This window comes from Hippopotamus amphibius, chromosome X, assembly GCF_030028045.1.
Source record: "Hippopotamus amphibius kiboko isolate mHipAmp2 chromosome X, mHipAmp2.hap2, whole genome shotgun sequence".
Taxonomy (NCBI): Eukaryota; Metazoa; Chordata; class Mammalia; order Artiodactyla; family Hippopotamidae; genus Hippopotamus; species Hippopotamus amphibius.
In genome coordinates, this window is record NC_080203.1 from 105,328,509 (window position 1) to 105,337,483 (window position 8,975).

At 39.8% G+C, this 8,975-nt stretch overlaps 1 pseudogene; it reads left to right on the plus strand.

The window, feature by feature from the left end:
* Positions 1-7,160: 7,160 nt before the first annotated feature.
* Positions 7,161-7,654, plus strand: LOC130841556 (ubiquitin-conjugating enzyme E2 variant 1-like; annotated as a pseudogene).
* The last annotated feature ends 1,321 nt before the right edge of the window (positions 7,655-8,975 follow it).

Below are 8,975 nucleotides of genomic sequence, written 5' to 3' on the forward strand. Positions count from 1 at the left end.
AAAAAAGACATCTGGAAAAAATTATGAAATAAAATATGTATAGACATTTTTCCTAAATCTTAAGAAAAAAATAATGCCTATTTTGTTCAGCAAAATTTTTCCAATATATTGGATAAATCTAGTAGTTACTTCAATGATTGCTTTTAAGGAATTGTGTAAGTTGTGATGGCTGTTAATTGTTTTTAAGTTAACCTGTGTATTTATGAGTAGAAAATTATATGACTGAGTATTCAGCTCAAAATGTGGGTCACGAGATGTTGCTGCTTCCATGTGGCACTGTACAATAAATAGAGATGATACTAAATCTACCTTTAAGCATCACTTGTTCCTGAGCAGAGCACTGAAAATATATTGCCCATGTAGAAGCTCCAGAAATATGACCTGATGACTCAGAAAAGCTTTCATTCTCTGAGACCAAGTTTGTACACTTTGAAATGAGTCTGTCCAAAAATGTTAATTCAACAGGGCAATTCGACAATTTTGGATAATCTTTTTATTTCTATTTAAAAAAATATTTTAGTAAGCAAACAGATCTTAAGGGTAAAGCTTGATGGATTTTTACACCCATGAAACCAGCACCTCACATCCAGATATAGAACGTATCCAGCACTCCAGGAAGCTCCCTTGTGCCCTCTCCTAGCTAATACTCCCAAAAGTTTTGGCTGTTTTTGAGCTTGATTTAAAAGGAATTATACAGTTTGTCCTCTTTTGTGTTTGACTTTCTTTTGCTCAGTCCTATGTGAGTTTCATGCATGTATTTGCATAGATCAGTAGTTTATTCTTTTTATTGCTGAGTTATATCCTATTGTATGAATATATCACATGTATTTATCCATTCACCCATGGTTGCACATTTGTGTTGTTCTCAGGTTTTGGCTGGGAAAATCATTTTTGTCCATGCATTTTGGTACACGTGTACACATTTATGTTTGTGTATGTGGCCAAGAGTGGAATTATTGGATCCTAGGGTATTTGTATTTTAGCCTTGCCAATTGCCGTTAAACATTTTTCCAAAGTGGTTTTTTTTTTCTCTTTCGATCTTTATTGCAATATAATAGCTTTACACTGCTGTGCCAGTTTCCACTGTACAACAAAGCGAATCAGCTGTATTTATACATATATCCTCATATCCCCTCCCTCACGAGCCTCCCTCCCACCCTCCCTATCCCACCCCTCTAGGTCATCACCCGTCATCGAGTTGATCTCCCTGTATTATGCAGCAGCTTCCCACTAGCTGTCCATTTTACATTTGGTAGTGTATATATCTCAATATTACTCTTTCAGTTTGTCCCAGCTTCTCCTTCCCCCCCTCCCATGTCCTCAATTCTGTTCTCTACATCTGTGTCTTTCTTCTTCCTCTGACACTGAGTTCATCAGTAACATTTTTTTAGATTCCATGTATATAAGTTAGCATACGGTATTTGTTCTCTTTCTGACTTACTTCCCTCTGTGTGACAGACTCTAGGTCCATCCACCTCACTACAAATAACTCAATTTCATTACTTTTTATGGCTGAGGAATATTCCACTGCATATAGGTGCCACACCTTCTTTATCCATTCATCTGTCGATGGACATTTCAGTTGCCTCCATGTCCTGGCTATTGTAAACAGTGCTGCAATGAACATTGTGGTACATGTTTCTTTTTGGATTATGGTTTTCTCTGGGTATATGCCCAGGAGTGGGATTGCTGGGTCATATGGTAGGTCTATTTTTAGTTTTTTGAGGAACCTCCATACTGTTTTCCATAGTGACTGTATCACTTTACAGTCCCACCAGCAGTGCAGGAGAGTTCCCTTTTCTCCACACCCTCTCCATCATTTATTGTTCCTAGAGTTTTTGATGATGGCCATTCTGACTGGTGTGAGGTGATACCTCATTGTGGTTTTGATTTGTATTCCTCTAACAATTAGTGACGTCGAGCATCCTTTCATGTGTTTGTTGGCCATCTGTATGTCTTCTTTGGAGACAAAGTAGTTTTACCAATTTATTTCCACCAGCAGTAGGAAGGAGTTCAAGTTAGCAATACTTGGCATTGTCAGTCCTTTTTTTTTTTTTTTTTAACTTTATTTATTTATTTATTATTTTTTGGGAGGTACACCTTCTGGTGATATCTCATTGAGGTTTACAGTTGCAATTCTGATGACTAATAATATTGAGCAACTAATATGCTAATTAATCTGTATTAGATGCAAATCTTTTAATATAAAAAGTACCATAAAGTAGATTTTTTTTCTTCTAGATTTTAGATAAAAACAGCTGTCAACTCACAAAATTTCCTAAAACCATTCATTATTATCCCAAATTAATAAACTTGAAGAAACCAGAATCACATTTTAAAAAGTCACAGGTCTGTGGTAGGAAAGTACTATAACTGCTAAGTTTCATCTCAGGTAGCTTTTCTCTTTTTGTTTTTTATTCTGTGCTAATCATAGGAAGTCCAGGGTATAATGTCTGTCACAAACAATCAGAGAGGTACATTATCACACTGAGTAAATCAGTTATACCTCAAAAGGTGATAACTGTTAAAGCAGTATAAGGGTTTGGAGTTTAGGATAAAATTTCATAAGATGCCAGTGTTGAGTGGCATTTTATTTGACACATGTATTTTATACTTTTATATTTCTGAGTACTGGATCATAACTGCATATGAATTACTCATAAATGTATAATATAGAGAACTATTTAGAGACACATGGTACTATATATGAACATTCATTTTAAAAGCTCTTGATAGTTCATTAAACTTCACAATTTGTTGGAGGCACATAAATGGCAAAGATTATCCACATTTCTGAAAGCAAGAGAATCTCAGTGAGACTTAGGTCATAAATGAAGGAAGAGGGACTTCCCTGGTGGCACAGTGGTTAAGAATCTGCCTGCCAATGCAGGGTACGTGGGTTCGATCCCTGGCTGGGAAGATCCCACATGCTGCAGAGCAGCTAAGCCTGTGCGCCACAACTACTGAGCGCTCCTGCGTGCTGCAACTACTGAAGCCCGGTGCCTAGAGCCCATGCTCCACAGCAAGAAAAGCTGCTGCGCTGAGAAGCCCACACACCGCAGCGAAGAGTAGCCCCTGCTCGCCGCAACTAGAAAAAGCCTACGCACAGTAATGAAGACCCAATGCAGCCAATAAATAAATAAATAAAGGAAGGAAGGAAGAACTGTGTGGCATGAACATTGAATCAGGTGGTGATGTTGAAATCCTTATGGCAATTAATGTAACTGGAAATTTGACAGAAAATACAGCCACCTCCACTCCACTAGAAGGTCTGAATCTTCCTGAGCCACCAACCACTTAACATTTGCCCACAAGTACTAACATTGTGTCACTGTTACTGGCTACATATATAGATAAGTACAGCCAGTTCTGTGCTTGCTACAGACTGAATGTTTGCATCCTCCCAAAATTCATATGTTGAAATCCTAATCCCCAGTATGGTGGTGGTTGGAAGTAGGGCCTTTGGGAGGTGGTTAGGTCATGAGAATAAAACCCTCATGAATGGGATTAGTACCCTTATAAAAGAGATTCCAGAGGGATCCCTCATCCTTCTACCGTTTGAGACAGCAAGATGGCTGTCTGTGAGCCAAGGAATAGGCTCTCACAAGACAATGAATCTGCCAGAGCCTTGATCTGAAACTTTCCAGTCTCCAGAACTTGAGAATAAGTGTTGTTTAAACTACCCAGTGTACGGCATTCTGTTATAGCAGCCTGAATGGACTAAGGGAATGCTTTTGCCTTAAATCAGATGAGTTTGGCTTTAATTAAAGCAATTGAATGACTATGATCAGCAAGGTAAATTCTGGAGTCAGACTTCAGTATGAGTCCTGGGTGAGTCACTTAAGAAACATGTGAGCCTCCTTTTCCTTCACTGTAATCAGGAAGTTGGTTAAACTACTGCCTCTACCTTTTCTTAAAGTTGTAAAGATAGTCTATGTTAAATAAAACCACAAAATGAAAAAATAATAATATTTAATAATAATAATAAAATATAATAATAAAATAAAAATAAAAGTATAACAACAATTAAGAGTAATTATACAAGACATTATTCTCATTAGACATTTTGGACATCTAAGAATACCTGTCTCCAATAGAAAAGTGCATAAAAAATAAAGTGGTATGTTAAGAAGTTCTTTAGATTGGCCATTATTGGATGGTTGCTAGTGTTCAGTGAATTTATGAGAGTTTCTTATACACAGTCTTGGGTCTACTTTTGTGTATTTTCAAAATTATCCAAAATATAAAGTTAAAAATAAAGATGTTCATTAAAGTAAAATAGAATAGAAATAGAGGAAAATACGGCAATTCAACGGTTCTCAAGAGTGGTCCCTGAGACCAGCAGCATCAGCAGCTTTGTAGGATCTGGTATGAAATGCAGATCTTCAGGTCCCACCCGGAAAACTCAATCAGAAACTCTGAGGGTGGGACCCAGGAGTCTGTTTTTAACATGCCCTCTAGGTGATTCTAACGCACCCTAAAATGTGAGAACCATTGATGTAATGAAAATAATATTGGTCCAAGAGTTAAGAGGTATGAATTGTAATTCAGAATTAATTCAGTTTGTGATCTTGGATAAGCCACTTACCTTCTCCGAGCCTCTTTCCTCATCTCCAAATGAAGTCTGGATTGTGTGATCTTTTGGGCTCTCATCTCCAAGCACAGTTAGAAAATATAATATTGTTTCGTAAAGAGAAAATATTTTAGATTTCCCATTATAAAGGGCATGGGTGTTTGGATTTTACTATTAAGTCTAGATGACTTGGGTTGATTTACTTGTGTTTTATATGATTCTGCATTATATTTGATACAGAGTGAGAACTTATACTTTCTATAACTAAAATACATTTGAGAAATTTACACATAAGCGCTGTTATAGCTATTTATTGATAAAGTCTTAGTATGAATCTAAAAAGTGTTTTTAAAGGTGTTTTAAACACCAAAGCTTGTCAGATATTTCTGCAAGTCTGTCACATTCCTCTATTTCATAAAAAGATGTTAAAAATGCACAGTGTCATGAAACTTTGGGTACTCTGAGTTACGCTTAGGGTGAGCAGAGAGGACATGAACTGAGGGGCAGAACTTAAGAATAAATTCTATGAGGTCCCACCATTGATTGCCAGGACCTTTCTGGAGTTGAGCATTTGAAAGTATAAGCTAAGTAATTAGGGATATGAGGTATGTTAGACTTGGAAGGGTTTAAGCAAAGACCACATTCAGAAGCAGAAAGAGAGGCCAGGAGTGCTTTTTTTTTCCCTCCAGATGTGATCGAGCCTACAAGGAGGAAGGCCAGAGCTTCCTTTGCTGTCATCCCATGTAACCACCCCCCCCAACCCCACCCCCCTGTTGGTAGCACTTCTTGAGACTTGAAGCCATCAGGTTCGCTCTCAGAATTAAAGTCTTGCTTCTTTCAATCATTATTAAAGAGCAATGTCATGGGAAACAAAGAAAGTGTCATGCGGCTGGGCCCTCAGGGTTCAGAGAACGCAATATCCAGGGATGAGAAAAAGGGTCAGTCCTCAGGAACAATCCAGAGGAAGCCAATTCCTTCCCATAGCAGTCTATTATTTGCAGGTTTAAATTGCAAGGGGCTTGAGGAACAACATGGCAGTGGGTTCCCTGGGTTTTCTTATTACTTCCATACATCTCAGATGGGATGCCACAAAAACCTCCAACCCAGAACCACCAACAAGCACAGAGTAAAACAAATCAAAACAAAGCAAAACAAAACAAAAAGTTACTTCCCCGAGCTAAAGCCCCAGAAAATGGGTACCTTAACAGAAACCTTTTTGGCAATAGCCACCCTACTCCAGCCCAAAATAAATGGAACAATGGAAAAACTGTACCCCTTCCCCAAAGTTCCAGTGAAACCAAGCTCAAGCTGATCTTTCACTGTGCCACTCTTCCCTGCACTCTCTGATTCCTCTGCCCAGTGGAGTTGGCAGGGCTAAGGGGGGAGCTAGTCATCTGTCCTCTGCCCAGCATAGGCAGGCTGTGCACAGATTCCCCTATAGGAATAGTATAGGCAAAGCTGAGTGGAGATCTTATCTTCTATTCCCCACCAGCCAGAAGCAGGTGTTATTACCATTCTCCCTCCCACTCAGGATGGTGTCAGCGAGATCCAGCAGTGAATAGACTCTCCACATCTTCCTGGAAGAAACAAGACTAAATGAGGTGGTATGAGGCAGAGCTAGTCCCCATTAGGCTTCGCAGTCCTTTCCCTGTGTCTGTGGAGCACAATGGGGAGCGGAGTGTCACCCCCCTCCCCCACCGGCAATGAGGTAGATGCGGTGATGAGAGGCGGAGCTGGTAGACATTCTATTTCCCTCTCCTCATGGAGTGTCAGCGGGGCCCAGCAGGGAGCTGAGCTTCCACATTCACTCAGCATCAAGGCAGTGAAAGTCAGTATCGCACGTTTGCTGGGAAGATGTCAGCAGAGGGAAGGGCTGGCTGAACTTCCACCTCAGCTGTCTGCAGTGGGGTGTAAATGCTCTGCTCCACTTTTGTAAGGGTGATGCTGGTCGGGTCCAGTGGGAAACTGAACATAACACCCACCTGGACCTCATGCTACACCTCAACAAGTGTAATAAACTCTGATGTAAATCTCACACCTTACACCAAAAAAAAAAAAAAGAAAAAATAGTTCAAAATGTTCATGGATTTAAATGTAAAACTTAAAACATAAAAACTTTAAGAGAAAAGAAATAATACGAGAAAATCTTTGGGATCAGGTCTAGGTAAACAGTTGTTAAACTTGATACCCAAAGCATAATCCATAAGAGGAAAAAATGATAAATTGGACCTCACTAAAATTATAAACTTTTGCTCTGCAAAAGACCCTGTGAAGAAGATGAAATACAAGCTAAAGACTGGGAGAAAATATTTCTAAAGAAGTATATGCAAAGTATCTAGAACATATGAAGGACTCTTAAAACTCAATGGAAACAACAAAGGAAAAATCCATTTAGAACTGGGATAAAACATAAAAAGATAGTCAACCAAAGATAATGTTCAGATGACAAAGAAGCATAAGAAAGATGTCTGACATCATTAGCCATTAGGGAGATGCAAATTAAAACCACTTTGAGATATCACTACATATCTATTAGAATTCCTAAAATTAAAAAAAAAAAATAGTGAAGGAGCGACAGCAACGCAAGATGGCAGCCACCACAGGCTCGCAACTAAAAGTCCCTTGCAATTTCCAACTGTTGGAAGAACTTAAGAAGGCCAGAAAGGAGTAGGAGATGGCATAGTTAGCTGGAGTCTAGAAGATGATGAAGACATGACACTTACGAGATGGACAAGGATGATAATTGGGCCCCCAAGAACAATTTATGAAAACCGAATATACAGCCTTGAAATAGAATGTGGAGCTAAATATCCAGAAGCACCCCACTTTGTAAGATTTGTAACAAAAGTTAATATGAATGGAGTTAAGAGTTCTAATGGAGTGGTGGACCCAAGAGCCGTATCAGTGCTAGCAAAATGGCATAATTCACACAGCATCAAAGTTGCCCTGCGAGAGTTTTGGTGCCTAATGATGTCTAAAGAAAATAGGAAACTCCCTCAGCTGCCTGAAGGACCGTGTTACAGCAGTGAATCAAAAAGGAAAACCACCAGCTCTCCTTTACCTGCCCCCCATTCAATTTAAACAGTCTTCATTTTCCACAGTAGTAAATTTTCTAGATGCGTCTTGTAGACCTCAAAGTAACTGGAAAGGAAGCTCCCATTCAAAGGCAGTTTATCTTAAGATACTGTAAATGTGATACTAATTTTTTGTCCATTTGAAGTATATAAGTTGTGCTATAACAAATCATCCAAATCATCCAGTAAAGTGTAACCACTGTCCACATAGTTGAACTTCTGGGATCACGAAAGTATATTTAAATTGATTCCCATCATAACTGGTGGGGCACATCTAACTCAACTGAGAAAAGACACATCACACAATTATGTTGCTGCTGATTACATGGCCTGGGGTCTCTGCCTTCTCCCCCTTCCCCTCCCCCTGCTTTCCTCCCTCCCAGCAACAGCCCTCCAGCTTGGGGTAGCTTTTAGACTAGATGTGAAAGTTTCAGATCACAGCCTGTGGGGCTCCTGCTGGGTTTGTAGGGGTGCTTTGTCTGCACCCCTGGTTTCTTTCTTAAAGTCTTAAATGGTGTCCCCCTTCCAAGCCATCATCCTCTTCCTCACTCTCCACTACTACCCTTGGCCGAAGTATAGATTGTGACCCCTTCTGCTCCCCTCTGAAATTGGCCTTTGGTGAGGAATTCAGGGCTTTCCCCATATCTTCTCCCCCCACCTTAATCAAGGGGTGCTGCTTTTTCCTTCCTCCTCCTCAAGTCCCTTTTTGCACCATTACCACCCAGTACTTTCCATGACACTTCTTGCTTTGGCCAGAAGCCATCAGGTAAGATTGGAGCCTCTGACCTCCCGCATTTAGTTTTGGAACCACATTTATTTACTCTCCACCAGCCTGGGAAATGAATATTGAGTTCTCAGCCCTGGTACCCTCTGCTGTGAACATCAGCTGATGTGTTTTTTTAGCTCAGGTTTTGATTAGGTGAAAAGAACAGTCACCAGGGTTACTCAGACCCACCAGCTCTCAAAGTCCTTGGTAGTTAAACATGGATAAAGGCCACAGAAGACATTTGTAAGCACACACACTCCCTCTGAATGAATTTTCTTTCCCTGTAATTGCTTTTGCTTTTAAAAATTGAAGAAGTTTTAAACAGGGCTCTCATTTGGTCATCCTTGCAATCCATTTGGGTCTAGTTTGGAATCTGACAACTGGAATAAAAAGAACCTTGGATTCAGTGCATACTTTGATTTTGGTGCTGCTGCTTCTCACGGTCCTCAGCAGGGATTAAGAAAGAACTTGGTGTGCACCGTAGATTTCTGAAATTGGTGGGCTTGACTTCCTGGCAGATGGCTGTGTTTTTCCACTTTTCTGTTCAGGACCACTAAATGCT